The sequence below is a fragment of the Lathamus discolor genome, chromosome 4 (assembly GCF_037157495.1).
Source record: "Lathamus discolor isolate bLatDis1 chromosome 4, bLatDis1.hap1, whole genome shotgun sequence".
Taxonomy (NCBI): Eukaryota; Metazoa; Chordata; class Aves; order Psittaciformes; family Psittacidae; genus Lathamus; species Lathamus discolor.
The window spans coordinates 63824248-63845180 of NC_088887.1; positions in this window are offsets into that span (position 1 = coordinate 63824248).

Genomic DNA, 20933 nt, shown 5'->3' on the forward strand with positions numbered 1-20933 from the left:
GATCTTCCTCTCTTCTAAGTGTAGGGGGAAGCAGAGGAGACCTTTTAAACTACAGTATCAAAACAGGAGGCAAAATAAAACACATACCAAAACTTAGAATAAAACAACATAATGAGGACTGTGTAGTCAGACTACTTTGCACTCCAAATCCTGTCAGATCTGTCTACGTCTCTTCTTAACTTTTACTGGTGCAACACATATCAATGCTGAAAAATGATTATTTAGTTAGCACTGAAAGTACTGCCAGTTATTTGAGCAGTGTGTCATCCATCATCCTGACTACTTGTTTGAAACTTCTGACATTTACATCATTATCTTTGCGGGATGGGGGGCTTTGCTGTTGTTTTTAGAAATATTTTATCTGTCTCTAGCACCTCATTAACCTGATTAGGGATACTCATACCTCTCCTCTTGCTGCAAAACTGAATTCGCAAGTGCTATGGTGCCTGACACAAGATGATTAGGGATTCTCTTTGAGTTTGCCCAACCTGACTTGCCTAATATAACTAAAAATAAGGATACAAATAGGGCTTCAAGTCCTCAAAAAGGAATTAAAAAAAATATGAACATCTGCAGGGGTGATCAGGGCCTTGGTTAGTTCCAGACATTGTGTGTGTACTTGAATAATGGAAATACTTCGGTTTCTCTAGGATAGGCATAGGTACAGTGACACAAAAGTTGCCTTGCATCAGAGCACACATTTCCATATTTCAACCTCCATGCCTGCAAAATCTTGGGGCAGATTCTCCTGGAAGGCATACTAAGGCACATGAAAAACAAAGAGGTGGATGGTGACAACCAGCATGGCTTCACTAAGTGGAAATCCTACCTGACCAATTTGGTGGCCTTCTATGATGGAGCTGCAGAACTGATGGACAGAGTAGAGCAGTTGATGTCATCTACCTGGACTTGTGCAAAATGTTCAACACTGTCCCACACGACATCCTTCTCTCTAAATTGGAGAGACATCAATTTGATAGGTGGACCACTCAGTGGATAAAGACCTGTCTGGATGGCCGCATGCAAAGAGTTGTGGTCAATGGCTCAATGTCTGGCTGGAGACCAGTAACGAGTGGGGTCCCTCAGGGATTGGTTTTGGCACCCGTCTTATTCAACATCTTCGTCGCTGACATGGAGAGTGGGATTGAGTGCGCCCTCAGCAAGTTTGCCGATGACACCAAGCTGTGTGGTCTGGTTGATACGCTGGAGGGAAGGAATGCCATCCAGAGGGACCTCGACATGCTTGAGAGGTGGGCTGATGACAACCTGATGAAGTTCAACCATGCCAAGTGCAAGGTCCTACACCTGGGTCAAAGCAATCCCAAGCACAGCTACAGGTTGGGCAGAGAAGAGATTCAGAGCAGCCCTGTGGAGAAGGACTTGGGGGTGTTGGTCGATAAGAAACTGAACATGAGCCTGCTTCAATGTGTGCTCACAGCCCAGAAAGCCAACCGTATCCTGGGCTGCATCAAAAGGAGCGTGACCAGCAGGTCGAAGGAGGTGATCCTGCCCCTCTACGCTGATCCTGTGAGACCTCACCTGGAGTATTGTGTGCAGTTCTGGTGTCCTCAACATAAAAAGAACATAGAACTGTTGGAACAAGTTCAGAGGAAGGCCACAAGGATGATCAGGGGACTGGAGCACCTCCCGTATGAAGACAGGCTGAGGAAGTTTGGGCTGTTGAGCCTGGAGAAGAGAAGGCTGCATGGAGACCTCATAGCAGCCTTCCAGTATCTGAAGGGGGGCTATAAGGATGCTGGGGATGGATTCTTCTTTAGGAACTGTAGTGTTAGGACAAGGGGTAATGGGCTCAAACTTTAACAGAGGAAGTTTAGATTAGATACAAGGAAGAAGTTTTTCACTATGAGGGTGGTGAGGCACTGGAATATGCTGCCTAAGGAAGCTGTTACTGCTCCATCCCCGGCAGTGTTCAAGGCTGTGCTGGACAGAGCCTTGAGTGACATGCTTTAGCGTGAGGTGTCCCTGCCCATGCCAGGGGGGTTGGAACTAGATGATCTTAAGGTCCTTCCAACCCTAACTATTCTATGATAGTATATGGAAAAAGTAGGAAAAGAAGTAAATTATATTCTTAATACCAATGTGTGTTCAAGGACGTTTATCAGTTCAAAACAGAATAATGCAAAAGAGAAATCAGACCTTTTTCTGATAGAACTATATATATCTATAAAACTGAAAAGCATAACAAAATTAGGTCATATTCTGGTTTCTTGAAACTCACAGGTACTCTCCATTTTGGAGCTATAGTGATTTTGTCTGACTAGCTAGAAGATACTTTCAGAACAACATTTCTCCACTGCTATTTTCCATGGCTCCAGTGTTTCCACTGCTGCGGAAGGGAGCAACTGAATTCAAAAGAAGAAAAGTTAGAAGAGCTCGCAGTCCAGCTCACACCAGCATTCCCCAGAGCTGAACATTGTGCACAACCAGTACAATAGTACGAGTACTGGGATAATCTGGTGCTCAGTGTGAGGGCCAGGGAGTGATACTGAACCCTGTGCTACAGCAGAAACAATTGTCTGCCTAGCCTTACTTGCAATTGCTCAGGGAGCCTTCCTTGAGCTTAGTTAAAAACTGCATAACTCTGGTGTTATCTAATTATCCTTCGTTTTCCATGCCCTTAAGCATATCTGTGCCAGCGGGGAGAAGCTGAGCTCTAGGACCGAGTCACATATAACCACACACTGAGACTCCCAGTAAAACTCTTCTCAGATTTGCACTGCAGACATTGGGCGATACACAAGCAGGGGTCTTGTGCCATGACTTCAGGGCTGCTTAGCTTTAGTTTATTTAACTCAAGAGGTGAAGGTAAGGATTTATTTTTCTTTTCCCCTTCTCTTCTGCAACTGATTAGCCCAGGAAAAAAATGATGTAGAACACATTGACTCCCTTACTATGGATTCAAGTATTCAGGATGTCAGGTTTTTAATTCAGACTGTGCCATCCATGGCCTCGGGGGTAATCAGGAATTAAACATGGTGTCACTGGCTCTCTGACATGTTCTCCCTGAATGTACTATAGATTTCACACTTGGGTGTCTTATCTCCAGCAGTGCTTTTTGTGCCTGAATGGACTTCGATTCAGGCTCCTTTCTGTGACCAACACCAGATACTGTGAGCTCTGCTTGATTCAACATCCCATGTGGATTTTGTGACACATTCTTGACCTTTTATGATATCCTATTGTGAAAATCTTTTTTTTCTAATAAAAAATCCCATCACACGGAGCTATTTCATCTCCATAATCCCAATGCCTTTTGTATAGTGGTAGTGCTGAGGCTGTTTCTTGTTAGCCTAAGTCTAAGATAACTCTCTCAAGCTGCTGTGAAGTTGGGTCATTTTACATTTCTTGCTCAAACTTGTCAAATTTCATGTCAGTAATAGATAGCACTTAAATCACTCATACTTCAAACTCTTCCTGCAGCTTCTTGCTTTCAGAGTATATCACTACCCTTAAAAGCATGTCTGCTATAAGCAGTTCTTTCTTGGAACAGTATTTCAGTTTAATGAGATTTTTTACAATTTATGATCATTTTCTGAAGTTGAGGTAGTGCTTTGCACAATGATTTCTGTAATATGGCTTCTGAAGTTTTACGGGCTGCATCTCCCCTGACCTACTTCTCTCTATAAACGTATTTATGCAGCTGCTCACAAAAAAAGAACACTGGCTCATGTCTATTTTCTAGCCTGAGAATTGCACTTTTATGTTACAGCTAGTGTTTCAGAAGAGCACACAGCCATGCAGAGGGGCATGGCTTTAATGAAGGTTTTTATGATCAAGCCTCCATAATCAATCTTGTAGTCTATTTTATTCACCTCTTCTTCAGTCACTGAAACTCAGTTTACTCCTGTCATCTGGTCTGTCCATGAGATTCCATTTTTTTACCTCCAGGTGACAGGCAGACCTTGCTTCAGGAAGGGCTTCTGCAGAAGCTGCATCTAAAGTCTACGTACAGTCAAGATCTAACTTTGCTGTTAATTACACTTGGTAACTGGGATTGCTGTGAAAAGCAGACATATCCAGGCTCAGCCTCTGCTCTTGTATAGGACGGTGAACAGGCAGAGTGGACATTCTATTTACCAGTGGCCTTGGAGGGCAGGAGGGAGGAGTGCATTGGGACCAGAGAGGTCTGGTGTGGGGTCCCACATGCTGCCTGGCTTGCTCAAGCTGATTGAAAATCAGAAGCTCCTTCTGGGCCCCCAGTATTTCCAACACCCCGTGTGCAGCCCATGTCACATTGCATAGGGCACTTGAGTCCTTCTGACAACTGCCCAGCTACCTGGACATAGCAGCTGTTTTGCTAGCCTAGCCTATAACCAGTTCAAAAGCCATGTCTCTGTGTGCTCCAGATTCTAGCCCATGGTGTCTATAATAAATATGTGATAATTAGAAGCTGGTACTGCAGCTAATACCCATTAATTCATGAGGGAGCTAAAAAAGCTAATGTTAATATATATTAACTGTCACCTTCATACCTCACATTCCCTTGACAGGGTTTTAATTGGCTGCATCAGTAACTCCTGCGGTGCTGCATTCAATTTGGATGTCATGTGTGATGTGGAGGAGAGCAGTCTATGCAGAGAGCAGCGAACACAGTTTGTTCACAGAATGCAATGACATGGAGAAGGCAGACAGACAGACACTAAGATATGTGTGTGATTTCAAATGTCAGGTAGTAAGCTGGTTTGAGTGACTCTCAGCAGGCATTTTTAAAGACTACTTAACTCAATTTCAGAACATGGATCTGGGGAGAGACCCGTTCATTTGGTAAATTAATTTGCCTATCAGATTATATCAAACTGTACATTAAACATCTCTTACTTTTCTTTGTTTAATTGACTTGAACCATAAATCTGTTTTGCTTCTGCACAAGAATTACAAAATACCTGTACTGTATCAGACTAGAAATTAACATTTTAAATCTAAGAAATGTTAAAAAGAGGTTTGCAAATGGCCTGATGCAGATGATGATAAGCCAAGCCAGCTGCTTCAGTCATAAGAATAAAATTGTTCCCCCTCCCTGAGTTCAATGACAGTGAAAATAAAGCTTTCAGTAGAAGAAAACTTGTAGTTCACACAACATTAGGCACATTCAGAGTAAATTTCATCTGCACAGCTACGTTATGTTGGCACAAACCAGTGTGAAACCTGTCCATCATATTAATAATCAAAGGAAACTCAGACATGTTCAGAGCAATTTAGGCTTGAAAGTTTCTTGCAGCAGCAAAGCCTCTTGCAGCAGCAAAGCCTCTATGAGTCAGCCAGATGTTCCACAATGAATTATTCAGAAAAGGAATTTTAAGTTAATTTTGTGAAAGTAGTTTTTCGTATTTTGTATGAAACAAAAATGGTGTTGAGCTTGTGAAGGCAAAAAGAAACCATCCAAACTCTCTATTCTTGGTACATATAGGAAATTAAGCCTGACTCTTCAATTTAAAACTTACAGATAGGTAGGATAATATCATAAATTTTTAATATGCCGCCATCATGTTAAAAACCACAGCAAGGGTTTGAAAATGTTGGTGATCCTAGAGAAATGCAACACAACCCCTGTGACCAGAATGCTCAGTTAAAGGGAACTTAGTCCTTCAAGAGCACCACAGAATCTCTTAGGTTGGGAAATACCTTTAAGATCGAGTCCCATCACTAACCTAACAGTGCCAAGTCCATCACATTAAGCTGTGTCCTTAAGCACCACATCTACATGTCTTTTAAATGCGTCCAGGGATGGTGACTCCATGACTTCGCTGGGCAGCCTGTTCCAGTGCTTGACAACCCTTTTGGAGAATAGATTTTCCCCAATATCCAATCTAAACCTCCCCTGGTGCAGCTCGAGGCTGTTTCCTCTTCTCATATCACTTGTTACTTGAGAAAAGAGATCGACACCCACCTCGCTGCAATCTCCTCTCAGGTAGTTGTAGAGAGCAATAAAGTCCCCCTCCGAGCCTTCTATTCTCCAGACTAAATAACCCCAGTTTCCTCAGCCCTTCCCCATCACACCTGTGCTCCAGACCCTTCACCAGCTTTGTTGCCCTTCTCTGGACTCACTCCAGCACCTCAATGTCTCTCTTGTAGTGAGGGGCCCAGAACTGAACACATTATTCGAGGTGCAGCCTCACCAGTGCTGAGTACAGAGGGATGATCACTGCCCTGGCCTTGCTGGTCACACTGTTTCTGATACAGGCCAGGATGCAACTGATCTTCTTGGCTGCCTGGGCACAAGCTGGCTTGTGTTCAGCTCCATCAATCAGCATCCCCAGGTCCTTTTCAGCTAAACAGCTTTCCAGCTACTCTTCCCCAAGCCTGTAGCATTCCATGGGGTTGTTATGGCCCAAATGCAGGACTCAGTACTGAGCCTTGTTGAACCTCATGCAATTTACAGTATCTCATAGCAGTTACAGTACATGTAAAGGAACCTAATACATCTGTGCAACCCATACAGATTTAAGAGCAGAGAATCAGTTCGATGCCAGGGCTATTTTCATCCATATTTTGAAGAAATTTCTCTGTGTCTAACACAGAGTGGGATTGTGGATTATAGATCCACAGCGATCAATGGATTAACTTGAGACGCAAAGTGAGCATTTGGCTTTCACCAGGCTGATTTATAGAATCATAGAATCATAGAATAGTTAGGGTTGGAAAGGACCTCAAGATCATCTAGTTCCAACCCCCCTGACATGGACAGGGACACCTCACACTAAACCATCCCACACAAGGCTTCATCCAACCTGGCCTTGAACGCCGCCAGGGATGGAGCACTCACAACCTCCCTGGGCAACCGATTCCAGTGCCTCACCACCCTAACAGGAAAGAATTTCCTCCTTATATCCAATCTAAACTTCCCCTGTTTAAGTTTTGACCCATTACCCCTTGTCCTGTCACTACAGTCCCTGACGAAGAGTCCCTCCCCAGCATCCCTATAGGCCCCCTTCAGGTACTGGAAGGCTGCTATTAGGTCCCCAGGCTGCTATTATCTTGAAAAGTAGTTGACTATTTCAGAGTCTTGTGTCCTTGATAAACCTCCTGCTCCTTCAAAGTTGTGTATTAGTGCCCTTGATGCAGAAAATTTTCAAGGAGATTTGCAGACATTACCTGATGTAAAATATTAAGAAAACGATGCATATTTGCAATTTTATAATGTGTAATAGTTCCCTCAACACATTTTACAATTAACCCATCATTAGAACTCACTGAAAACAAAATGCTGACTATTAACAGGTCAACTAAACAAGTCATTAAAATGAAATAGTAATTTGGAAAAATAAGCTATGGTTAATAGATTCCCTTTCAACAAATAGAGGAAAACCTTGAAATCTGAAGCTAAACCCAGGACAATAGGAAACAAAAATACAAAAGTACAACTAATTCAGAAAAAATTTGGAAGGTTTTTTTTTTGGTAAAGCAATATGTGTCAGGTCTTCTAAAAGCCAGTAAAAATAAGAGAGCAGAAAGAAATCCAAGGAGCATTAACTGTCAGGGTTGTGGAGGATAGGATAAAGAGGCTCTACTTACTACTGGCACTGTAGAAGCTCAGGGTCCTTTGAGGACCCTGCAACAATATTCAAGAGCAGCTTTTCCCTTCAAACAGGCACCAGGATGCCAGGAAATAAGGGGAAAGTACTGCAGTTTACCAAGACAATCAGAGAGGTGCTTGGTCATGGTGCATAACAAGAGATCAGCCAGTTCTCGAGATGGGATGGACCGAAGCACAGAAAGCTGATAAGTTTCCGTTTTACAAAGGACAGAGGAGTTCTACACAATTTGTAGTCCAATTATATAGCATTTGTATAATTAAAGCAGGGGGCATATTATCGCCTCTGTGTTTTCTTTCATGTCAGTCTTATGTGCAGTACAAACTTTCTAAGTTGTCTGCAAAGCTTCCACCCAATCCACTTCCCTAAATCTAGTTAGCTTTTATTTATAACCAAATTCTCATTCGTTACATTCAGCTTCTCTTAGTCTTTAAATGACCTTGGTATAGTGACATCCTGGAGCCAAGACCCTGCACTGTAGTGGCATGCCACATGGACTTTGCTATGGAAGCATTAACAGCAGCAGAGAGCATTTCCCGGGAAAAGCAAAAAGAGGAGGAGGATCCCAATAACTCAGGGAGAGAACTGACAAAGAAGGGTTAGTTAACCTGAAGTCTGCATCCCTAGAAGACTCCCTTTGCCTCCATAGAAGACAAAGCTTCAAACATAAAGCTCCTGGAGTTTTCTAAGCTGGATCCTGCCACAGACAAGATGTGGGAACTGTACTGAACCACACTGAAGTCCTGCTTCTGAAGCTCAAATGGAATTGAAAATGTATATGTTGATCAAAGGTGATTATGTCTGAATAAAAGCTGTTTATCTCAGAGCAAAAAGACTAAATAAATGTTGCATTGCATCGGCACCTGCCTTTTCCTACCTCTATTTCACCCCATAGTTAGTGCTGTGCTGTTTTCAGTTAACAATATGAACAGTTTAGCCTTTATGGCCAGTGCAAATTGCTATGGTTCGATGGTTTTAAATTTGAGTTATGCTGATTTGCTTCTGCTGGCCCTGGGGACATGGTGTAGCAGGGTTCTGGTAGCAGCTTTCAACTACTTGAGATCAGTTGCAGGCAAATAGTCCTACTTCAAAATGCCATCAGTGTTACTTCTCCCATTGCCTTATCTTTCAGCTCCATGATAAAACTTTAAGATAGACTCTAAGATTGATCCAGTGGAAACACAGTGGTTAGCACTGAAGAGAACTATACATTTATTTACAAGGAGGCTGTGATATTTCATATGGTATCTTGACAACAGACCAGGCATATGATGCTAACTTACTGCTGGAATTTGCTGCTGGTGTTACTTCCCTACAAACTGCAAGTGCACAGCACAAAATGACAAATTAAAGAATCATGCAAGCAAAGACGTTTTCACCCCCTCACGTGTAGAAAGAAAATCTTACTTCTCTGGGCCAGATGCCTTCCCAGACAATCCCTTCAGATCAATGGCAAAACAGGAATAAGATAATACCGATTTTGCTAATTGCCAAAATGTTAGGAAAGAGAAAATCTGTTCTCCTTGGTTCTGTCTCCTGAGATGTGCCATCGTATCAAAACATTAGCAACTGAATATGATATTGCTAAATTATGCCTTTAATAATTTTTTTGTTAGAAATCAATAACTAAAATGAATATAAGCTATGGAAAGACCCATATAAATACCTCTTACTTGCTTTTCCAACAAATGGTTATTATTATTTTGCAGGTATCCTTTAATTATTATCATAAGCTTATTACCATGCTTACTGGCAGCTTATTGATTATGTGGATATTTCACTCTTGGTCTCTGTAACACTAACAATGTCTAACGTCTAGTGTCTAGAGTTTAGTGTCTAAACTTGGACATTTCTGATAGTCTCGCTCAGTTCTCTGTCAGCATTCCCTGAATAAATATCCCTTTTTTTCTCTTTTTTTTTCTGTGACAAAAGACTGGGTCAAAGCCATAAAAACAAAATTATAACTTTCTTCCACGACAGAAGACACCACCACATTTTCTCTTACTGAAGGGTATCAGGAGCCTTTTGATTAACTTCAGTGGGAGTAGGGTCATTCCCAGGATCTCACAGTATCTATCCCTTTGCTTGCTAAATTACAGTTATTTTGTATTACTTAGCTACGTACAGACTATTTTCATTAGTCATTTTCTTTCATGACAAGGATGATTTCACTAGCTTCTGATGCTGATTTAGATTCATAACTGTTACTTATAATTAATTGCTAATGATGGCTATTAGTGCCTAGCTGGCATTTCTCCCTTCTTGGCTAAATGCTAACAAGTTCTAGCACAGGAAAAGGGACTTGTCTTAGGAAGGAATTGCCTCATTTTAACAAATAAGCCTCAACAGTGCTATTAGCTTTCCTACTACAAGCAGTGAGCACTGCCTCATAGAAAGTAAAATCAAAGCTACAAAGAAAGGGTTTTTTTGTTTTTCACAGCTATTTGCAAATACAGTCTTATTCATTCTTCCTTTTCCTCTTAATCTTCCTCCCATACAGACATGAACCACAGAGAAGTATTTCTAGTAGTAGGTTTATGCAGTGGTAAGGACAGGTGATGAGGCATCAAGTTAAATTCTGCTCTCCAGTGCTTTAAAGACAAAGTCTTTCACTGCTGTACGAGGAGCTATTACAGATGTGAGCTGGTGTATCCAGCCACTGAAGTCCAGCTTTCCCCATTTCCCTCATATACTAGGCTAACTGCAAAGAGCAGTTGCAGATAGGCACCACGGGCCTGAAAGCAACACAGTATGCAGACAAAAGGAAACCTTATGCCACGTGTCCAACATCTTGGAAGGCAATTCTCTCCCATATAATTTATTGGTTTTACAAATGAGACAGAATGCAAACGGCATAAATTAATGCATTTCAACTGGGGCGCGGTAGCTCAATTTTTCTTTCACCTTTGGATTTACTTGCTACCCAGAGCAGAAGAAACAAAGGCATTTTTGCCATTACCCCTGAAACATAACATCCTCCTCTTTTAATCCTGCAGCAGTTTATCTCTAGACCTTATCAAGTTGCTGCTTCGTGGGACCTGCTCTTGCTTTGATTTTGGACAACTAGAGAGCACACAGATGTGTGATCAGAAAGGCATGTGAAAAAAAAAGGAAAAGGCAATGAGCAGGTACCTGTTGTTTCAATTGCCTAAATGCAAGGTAGAAACTAGATGCACAAAGGGGAGTTTCTGGATTTTGCAGCAATGTTGAACATGTCCTCTCAGCCTGGTTAAGAATCCTAAGTAGGATGGAGCAGTAAGAGAGAAAGCCAAGATACCAAATATTTTTCCCCAGAAAACAGGGATTTTCTGGTAATTTTTACAATTTTTTTGTGAGGGAGCCTTGGGCAGATGCTATGAATTTTGCATTTCGTGGTCTTGGTTTGTAAAGAAGCACTTACTAATTATTCACGTATTTACAAATTTAAGAAGAATCAGAAGAATCTATTTATTGCAATACGGTATACAAGCGCCTTCCAAATGAGGCAAACAAGGGCATTATGTAATAAACGCTATGCACTGGTTAGCATGAGGTACTGGCTAGTGCTTTAAACAGAGATATCAACACGATTAAAAACATTTAGGGAAATCTTACAGTAAAAAATTACTACTGCAAATCTGAAGTATGTTAAGACAATGGCAAATGATCTGCAAAATAGGGAAACCACAATGTTTTTTTATTTATTATGGCATATATGTGCTTGGCATTTGTATTTTTATGTTACATCCTCTTAGCTCTTCTAATCATAAATGCTCTTATGGGTTCAGATCCTTCTGTTCTGCTTAGTTCAAGCGTGTACAGAACCTCAGCAAACCTAGTCTTTATGTATGGTACTTCTTGATGCCTTTCTCAGACTTGTTGGTCATAAAAGCTCACTGATATAGCTACTGGTAACAGCCAGACTCCCAGCTGTGTGTAGCCATCATTACCCACTCTTTCTTCCCCAGTATCCTCAGATTCCATTCTGTTTGACACTATGCCTGGACTGTTCTGTTTCGAGGTCATCAACTCGGCAATTAATTAAAAGTTTAAAATGGAAAGGTAAAGGGAAAATGGAAAGGCAAGGGAAAAAGTAGCTCCAAGACTGAATGGTGGGGTGTGTATTCCCAGCAAACACAAAAGACACTTGACTGTGGGTCATGCACTCTGCTGATGATGATCAGTGATGTGCAGCTGAACAGTATTATGTAAATGACAGCTCATCTTGGACGTACGGATAGATCATTATGCTGAGAAAAGGCGTGTAGCCTGGACTGACCTGTCACCTGGAACCTGACACAAAGTCTTTTCATTTTTCAGTATTCCAAGGGGACAAGTTATATGTTTTGACTGTCAGTGAGTAAATAAGACACACATTGAGAACAAACTGTGCAAACAGAAGCCATAGACATGAACCGTGTGTCCAGTATTCAGTGTTCAGTGCCTTGCTCTGCTGTGTCTTTTTCCATCATCAGCTATGGAAGGTCAGATGACAGGGCAGGAAGCCCTAAATTGTGGCTGATCTTTATGTGATCTATAAATCACATTCTCCACGAGTGCTGGAAGATCTGGGGTTAGACCTTTACTAGCAATGTGACCATGAATCAAAATCCAGTGGAGGTCAGCGGAAAGGTCTGCACTGATTTCGACAAACTTTGGATCAAACACCATACAAACCTAAGAACTGAAGTTTACACATGTGGTGGGCTCTAACCACAATTTTACAATTCCTCAGCACCAGACAGTTTAGCCTGCTAGGCTATTTCACTACTTAAAAGTACAAGAACAGATTTCTCTCCTTGTCTGCTGAATAGTTATAGTGGGTTAATAACATGATTCATTGTCAAAAGAAACATAATGAAACTGCTTTGGCAACAGCAAGAGTGACAAAACATAAATAAGAGAAGCAGAAAATAATCAAACCAATGAATATTTCTTCACAGCAATTTTGTATGAAGAAACATCAGTACTGCTTAAGATTCATGGATTATAATTAAACATAGCATCAATATTCAGTACAGTGTAAAAAAACTCAGAAGCTGGTACATTAAGAAAAAATACCAAATCTCCTGATTACTCTACTGTGTTTCAAATAGCTAAAGTAAAAATGAAGGCAACTTATTAATGGGGTGCACTCCATTCACCCATGAACCAAAATTACCTCTGGATTTACAAATATCTAGTTAACTGTAAAATTAATTGATTCAATCTGATCCACGATTAAAGGCCATCGCTGTAAGTGAGGTTTCTAGTTAACATACTTCCCACCTGTTTTCTTGACAGATTCTACTTTAAAAATGATTAAAATCTAAATTATTGATGTTTTTCTGATTTTAATAATTTTTATTTATTCTCTACACTTTTTTTTTCAGTATTTGAATTTAGTTCTGAAAAATACAATGCCAAAGCCAGGTGAAATCTGACTTCTCTTACAGGAGAGGTATTCTCATTCCACACTCTAATTTTTGGTAGCTTATTACTTTCTCTTGTCTAAATTACCTTTGTGCTGACAGTTTTAATACTTGTGGTTTTTGCTCATAGGTAGTCTGGGGACATAAGCTTGAAGGAAATCTACTTAGCCAGTTCAGTTATACACATACGATTGTAACATATTTTACTCTACTTATTTTTCGGACGCTAGCATGTATATACATGCACACGCACTTGTACACATCTATACACTCTAATGGATGGACATATGTCCAGATACAAATATACACCAACTCTCAGTGAAATTGTTTGCTCTGAAATACTCAAACATGCCACTATGGATGAAATCTCCAGATCGGATAAATCATAGTAGTTAACTGCTGTTAAGGGAGCTATTTTGGTGCTGTGTTACTGAGACATAGCTCTGTGTTTGCTTCCATGAAGAACGTGTGCCTTCCTAGGGTAGGAGAAAAAAAAAAAACAACTTAGGAAGATATGAATATAGCACATTATACATGTTCTGGTCAGTGTTGCTCAGAGGTGACTTAAGTATTCCCCCTCGAATTTTATTCTGTCTTCCATAATCTGAAAAGGAATACAGCAGACCCAGAATCTGCTTCCAGAGAGGGGTTTTACAAAGTCCCTGAACAGTTAAACTAGTGATTATGGCCTATGACCATATTGCTCAACTGTCAGTTGATAATCCAGCAGTTGGCTGTATAAAAGATTAAGTTGATCAGCCAGATAATGACATTTACTAACAAATTATTACATGGCACGTAACAAAGATTGCTTTGCTTTCAGAGAAGGAAATGTACAAAATGGGAGAGAAAGGGGGTAATGTTCAAAGTGTAACCCACATTTTGTTTGTAAACCTGAACAATTGTTGCCTGCACCTCCTGAGATGGTCCAAAGAGTTTTTCCAAAACTTTGGATTATTTTTTTTTATAAAGTTTGATAGCCCTTTGCTAATGATACACTAAGGAACACTAGTCTCGGTATTACTAGAACAGGTCAGAGCACTTTGGTTGGTGACCAAAGAGAATCAGAGGGATGGAGGAGGAGTGAGATGAGGAGGGACATAAGGAATTTGCAGTCACTTTCACAGACTTTATCAGAGCATGCTACTCTTTAACATATATACTTTAAAAGTTGAAATCCTTGTGTGAATAAAGTGTTTCACCCTTGATTGCTGTGGAAGGCTTGACTTCTGTTTCAAAGAATGTTGCTCCATGGCCTTCTTTTTCCCCCACAAAGAACCCAGAAAGCCCAGAAAATGAATTTTTTATAGCTCATAAGAGCAACTGCTTATTGAAATAGAGCAGAGGACTCTTGGTCTGATGAGAAAATGTAGCATTCCCTCTCCTGTTTTCTAACCACAGCAGAAGTGGAACTGGTACATTTAAACCAAAACATTAAATGAAACATCTTTCAAAGAGTGGATAAAGGCTTCTCTTCTGGGGACAGGGCTCTAGAAAAGTTTTGATGGGCAGTTAGATGAATATAAGTCCTCAGAATAACGCAGTTAGCAAAGGTGAATTAGACTGAAGACTGTGTAAACTGGGGAATGTGAAGTGGAAGCAAAGAGACTTTATTACTGCTGTTTCAGACTCTAGTGGCCGTATTATCTTGTGGTGGCTGTAATACTTGCAGTTCAAAGGCAAAAACTTTGTAGTACTTTGAGAAAAGATCCAGTTTGATTAAATAATTGGAAATTGTCCTGTAGAGTGAAGCATGAAAGATACAAAATCTATTTCATTTCTCAAAAAGAAGCTTAAAGAAGGTTTTTTTTACAATCTAGCAGAAAGTGAAATAACAGGAGCCAGCAGCTGGAATCGGAAGTTCATCAGACTCTGAGCTCAAAGCTGGGTGCACATTTGAAATAGTGATGACGATAGTCTTTGGGATGATTGCACAATTGCTGACAAAGATTTTAAAATCAAGATAGGCTCAGGCTAAAGAAGAAAAGGGTTCAGGTAAACTCTTTGACCTATTCTATGTCTGAGATCAAGCTTAATGGCTGCAACTGGCAAACTAATACTCTCTTCTGCTCCATCAATCCTCCTGCCTAACCTGTTGGCTGTAAACTAAAACTGTGGCTTCTGCACAGTCCTGAGCACATCTCTGATATTGCTAGTTGCCTGCTGGGAAGGTCTCTTTGTCTCTCAGATACATTCTTTACCTTTCCTCATTTCAAAATGTCTTTACTCCTTCTCTGAGCTAGAAATCCCCTCTGTCTGGTGTGTTAGTTCTGTGCCGGTACTTGTGTGGGGTTTTTTTGCATGCACCAGCAGTCCCCCCCTAAGAAGCAATGCTATTTCAGCAGGTCACCTTCAATTCTCTCACTCCACTGAAGCACCTTTCTGTTTCAGCAGGGTCACAATGCAATAGCGGTTGATACAGAAAACCACTGTATTCACCTCTATTTGAAAACTATTTTTGAAAGAACTATAAACACCAAAGAAATAGGTCACCTCAATAGGTATAACCATATAAAAGTGTAGTTACACCTTACTAAACATAAGCAGATGAATCCTTAAGGCATGGAAGAACTCTAAACAATGTTGGTGTAGATTAGTAGAGAATATATGTGACCCATGGCTATGTTTCCAAAGTAGCTCCATCCCTAAAGCGCTGAATGCCCTCTGCTTCAAATGAAAAGCAAAATATTGCATAGGATGCGTTCTTCAGCTCAGAGTGAGATGTGGAACTCTGTATTTAAACGCACTGGCCAGATTACTCCTATCTGTAAATTTAGGCACTCGCATATCCCAAATAATCTGTATAGTTATGAGAGCTGTTGAGTGGCTAAATAACCTTAGGCTGTTCATAGAATCCGAAGTAACTCTGCTCTCAACTGTGGGTCTTATACGCCTTAAATTAGGAAAAGAGAAGAAAAGAATTTGGCATTGTACAATAACATTTATTTAAGAGGACACAAACGTAATCACAGACCATTTCTTACTGTTCCTTATTGCTGCTCTCTTCATCTTTCTCCTTCTTCCTTTTCCTTTTCATTCTATCCCTTTACTAACAATAGCTACTTGTTCCACATTTGCTTTCTGTGCCATGAAAGGAAATATCTTTCACCATAAAAACATGTGCCAGCAATATTTGCATATTCTGTCACAATCCCACACTCTCATCTGCCCTGCTTGCCAGCTGGTCAAGGCTGACCTTCCATATCAGTTTCTACTTAGAGCCAAATACTTGGGGTTTATGTCAGCCATTGACTACACAGGAAAATATTTGTCAAAGTTATCTGTCACTGCTGCATATGCACTTTGGACTGCCTATCCGCTAGACCAACCCTAGAGACATGGTGTTGTGAGAGGGAATCCCAACTGTGAATTCAGGAAAAAGAAAAGGTGATGTAGAAATTAAGAGAGATGTTTCTCTGAGTGCTCTTTCAGTCATAACGCTTCATTAACAGAGGCGTTGCACTTATTGATCATTAATCATGGACCAATCTCCATTCAGATTATAATAAGGGCGAATCTTGGTGGGTCACTGAATTCTTTATGTGCTATACTCTGTAAACCAAACCTGAAAGCACCTTCAGGTTGCTAGAGCTCCTATGTGTTTGGGTTTGTTTAAAGAAAATCTACATTGATACCATCTCTACATACATTTGGCACTCTTGCAGTCTTCATGCTTGGATCAGTTCTGCTCTGGTTTAAAAAGTAAAAAAGGGTTACTGCTTTGGAAAATTGCAGAGGTTTAGACGATGCCAGGGCAACGTTGTAATAAGGGTTTCTATCAGATGAATACAGCTGGTGCTTTCTCCCATAGCACAGTCATCTTAATGGGACGATCTTCAGTGAGGTTGCTATGCTATGAACCCTAAAAGTAAGGCAGGGACACTTGTCGTAACTGGTTGACAGCAGCAGTGGGAGGCATAAATCAGCATCAGTTGAATGCTGTATATATGTGATAATGGGTATGTCACAAAATTACTGCATATATTATTACTACAGAGCTAAAAATCTGACCATGTAGATTTGAAACATATCCTTATGTTCTGAAAAGAACAAGACTGGTCTGTGATTAAATATCTCTTGAAGGATTAAAGTTTACAAAACTTGACTCAAAATCTGGAAAGTTGTATAAATATGCAGTTATTCTGGAGGCTTTCATTTTTCAGTGTTTCAACTGGGAATCTAAATCTGGATCTCCAGCCAGGTGCCATCTGTGGCTATCTCACATTTCTTTATTGTTGGATCAGTCCCAAGAATTTAAATAATATTTATCCTGAGTCATGTGGATTAGCTCAGAGTTGGGCCTTGAGGCTTCACTGGTTTTCCACACATATCTTCTCAACAGATTTCAGCCAATTCTTCCCCAGCTTATCTGCTGCAAGAACTGTTTGTTCTTTCCAAAATCTTATCTTCAGCAAGTAGATTTGGGACCTTTCCTCCTAGAATAAACTCTATGGCCATATATGTATGAGCAAAGTAAAAAGAACTGAAGCATGGGCCAAAGTAGTATCCTTGTTTGTCCATATTGTTGAATGGCTAGTAAAGCTGTGGCAACAGCTTTGGTCTGGGTCAGAAAGCATGGTTTGAAACCAAAGGCTGTTTGTTTATGTACAGTTGCCTACTTATGGAGGGCAAGAACAGTTAGTGGTATGACCCCCAAGTTGTGCTGCACCATCTAGTCTCAGAGAATGAAACCCTTTTGTGACAGTTCTCAACCCATTTTATCTGTTTGTAGAGGTAGAACCCATTTGTAGTGGTATGCCCCTGCAGAGAAGAACTTGGAGGTATTAGTAGATGAAACCCTGGATATGAACCAGAAATATGCACCTGCAGCACAGAAAAACAGAAAACCAATCGTATCCTGGGCTGCATTAAAATGAATGTAGCCAGCAGCTCAGCAGAGGTGATTCTGCCCCCCTACTCTGCTCTCATGAGACTGCACCTGTGTTGAGCTCTAGGGCTCCCAGCATAAGAAAGACATGGACCTGCTAGAGTGGGCCCATAGGAAGGCCACAAAGATGATCAGAGGGCTGGAGCACCTCTCCTATCAAGACAGGCTGAGGGAGTTGGTTGTGGTTGTTTAGCCTGGAGAAGAGAAGGCTTTAGGGAGACCCTATGGCAAATTCAGGATTTAAAGGTGGCCTACAGGAAAGATGGGGAGGGACTATTTATCAAGGAGTGTAGTGATGGGATGAGGGGTAACAGTTTTCAATTTACAGAAACGATAAGACACTGGAACAGGGTCCCCAGAGAAGCTGTGCCTGCCCCATCCCTGGCAGGGTTCAAGGCCAGCTTGGACAGGGCTTGGATCAACCTGGTCTAGTGGAACGTTTCCCTGCCTGTGGCAGGGGAGCTAGAACTAATTTGTAAGGTCCTTTCCAACCCAATCCATTATATGATTCTCAGATCCTATGACTTTATATGTCTGTATGTCTATAGTATGTCTATAGTAAAATTAAATAATATGTCTATAGTAAAATTAAAACTCACATGAAAAAAGCAATGGCATTGATGGCACTTTAAAGGCAACATTTTGGAAAACGCAATGACTGGCACAGTGTACGTATATAAGTATTTATATATTTGTTTAAAATGTGAATTTATTTTGCATGTATTGTATTTTATGTGTTTAGATTTCCCTTTTGATAACAATCTTTTCATGCTTTTGATTACATTTGAAGTTTTTATCAAATAAGGAAATTAAACAAAATTACTAGAAGTATTTAAGTCAAATGAAAACATCTAAACAATAACAAATTGAAATGTTTTGATTCCACAAGTATGCTTTCAGATTATTTTCATTTTAGAGCTGAAGTCACATTTTTAGTATCTTGTTATTATAAATTGTATTTTCCTCATTGAAATAGCAGCATTTCCAAAGAAATGTCAATTTCATTTTCTGTCTAGCTGTTCACAATGATTTTATCAGTATGTGCGGTTTGCAGAATTTGCTGTGTCATGAAATTGAATGAATGATAGCTATTCCCTTTGGACACACCTCCTATTCAAGATTTTCTTCAGAACAGTGATGATCTTCAGTATGTTTGAACAGTGAAACAAGAGGAAAGGAAAATCCAGACTTCTGGAAAAAAAGAGAGCCTCTCAGAAACTCTTTGTCAAAACCCATAACCATGACCTTTCCTCTGCCAAGACAATCCTGCTGTAAAAGGCTTTGGGAGTTACTCATTGCTGTAGAGATTCACTATCCCTTGTGCTGTCTGAGATAGTAGCTGAAATAAAGACATGTGAGTATTTTCTTCATGTTTACGACACCATCTGGATTTTGCTACTAAAACATCCTCCCATTACTAGTCTCCTCCAGAACCTGTAGATTGAAAACCTGTGCAAGACCAGAAAATAATGGAAACACAGATGAATCTTTACCTTCTTGGGGAAAAAAAAAAAAAAAAGGAAAATAAAATCTTGCTGCAAATTAGTTAATCCAACCCATTCCTTTTTTTCCAGTTGGGGGGGGGGGGGGGGGGGGGAAGCTTACAGGGTAAAATGAACCAAAACTACAAGCAGCTGAGACTGAGAAATGTTACTATAGAATTAATACTCATAAGGAAAATTACAGGCTTGGGATGTCAAGTTTCAAACCTTCAACATGCAGCAGTCAGAAGAAATCCTTTCATAAGTCAGAGCAAACTCAAGGCCAAAAGCCTGAAATTCTACATTCAGCTATGTAACCTGTAAAAGTTCTATTAAACAGGCTGTACACACCAATACAAGAAGTGCCACCCATTTAAAAGACAGGATTATAATAATATCAGACTTTTTTTTTCTTTTTTTTTAATGTTTGTACTTTGAGTGGAAATGAATGCACACCCAATTCACTGCAAATGACATCTGTAAGGACTCTGTACCCAGAATTTATAGACGGTTTAAGGACTGATCCAGTGCCACACAAATTCAAAGCCGTATTTTGATATTCAGAGTAAAACTCTGGCTTCAGTGAACTCAGTAAAGTTTAGACAACATCAGCAAAGGATCTGACACACTTTACATGTGTTTCAAAAATATGTTTATTCTTAAAACCTCACTGTTATTCTCTGAAAATACCCGTGAACTTCTACCATTTTCATTCTACTTAGTAGGCAGTAGCACACAAAGAGTTGTGGTCAATGGCTCAATGTCTGGCTGGAGACCAGTAATGAGTGGTGTCCCTCAGGGATTGGTTTTGGCACCCGTCTTGTTCAACATCTTTGTCAGTGACATGGACAGTGGGATTGAGTGCACCCTCAGCAAGTTTGCCGATGACACCAAGCTGTGTGGTCCGGTTGATATGCTGGAGGGAAGGGATGCCATCCAGAGGGACCTTGACACGCTTGTGAGGTGGGCTGATGCCAACCTTATGAAGTTCAACCACGACAAGTACAAGGTCCTGCACCTTGGGTTGGAGCAATCCCAGGCACAGCTACAGACTGGGTAAAGAAGTGATTCAGAGCGGCCCTGCAGAGAAGGACTCGGGGGTGCTGGTCGATGAGAAAATGAACATGGGCCAGGAGTGTGCTCTTGCAGCCCAGAAAGCCAACCGTATCCTGGGCTGCATCAAAAGGAGTGTGACCAGCAGGTCGAAAGAGGTGATCCTGCCCCTCTACTCTGCTCTTGTGAGACCTCACCTGCAGTATTGTGTGCAGTTCTGGTGTCCTCAACATAAAAAGGACATGAAACTGCTGGAACAAGTCCAGAGGAGGGCCACGAGGATGATCAGGGGACTGGAGCACCTCCCGTATGAAGACAGGCTGAGGAAGTTGGGGCTGTTCAGCCTGGAGAAGAGAAGGCTGCGTGGAGACCTCATAGAAGCCTTCCAGTATCTGAAGGGGGCCTATAGGGATGCTGGGGAGGGACTCTTCGTCAGGGACTGTAGTGGCAGGACAAGGGGTAACGGGTTAAAACTTAAACAGGGGAAGTTTAGATTGGATATAAGGAGGAAATTCTTTCCTGTTAGGGTGGTGAGACACTGGAATGGGTTGCCCAGGGAGGTTGTGAG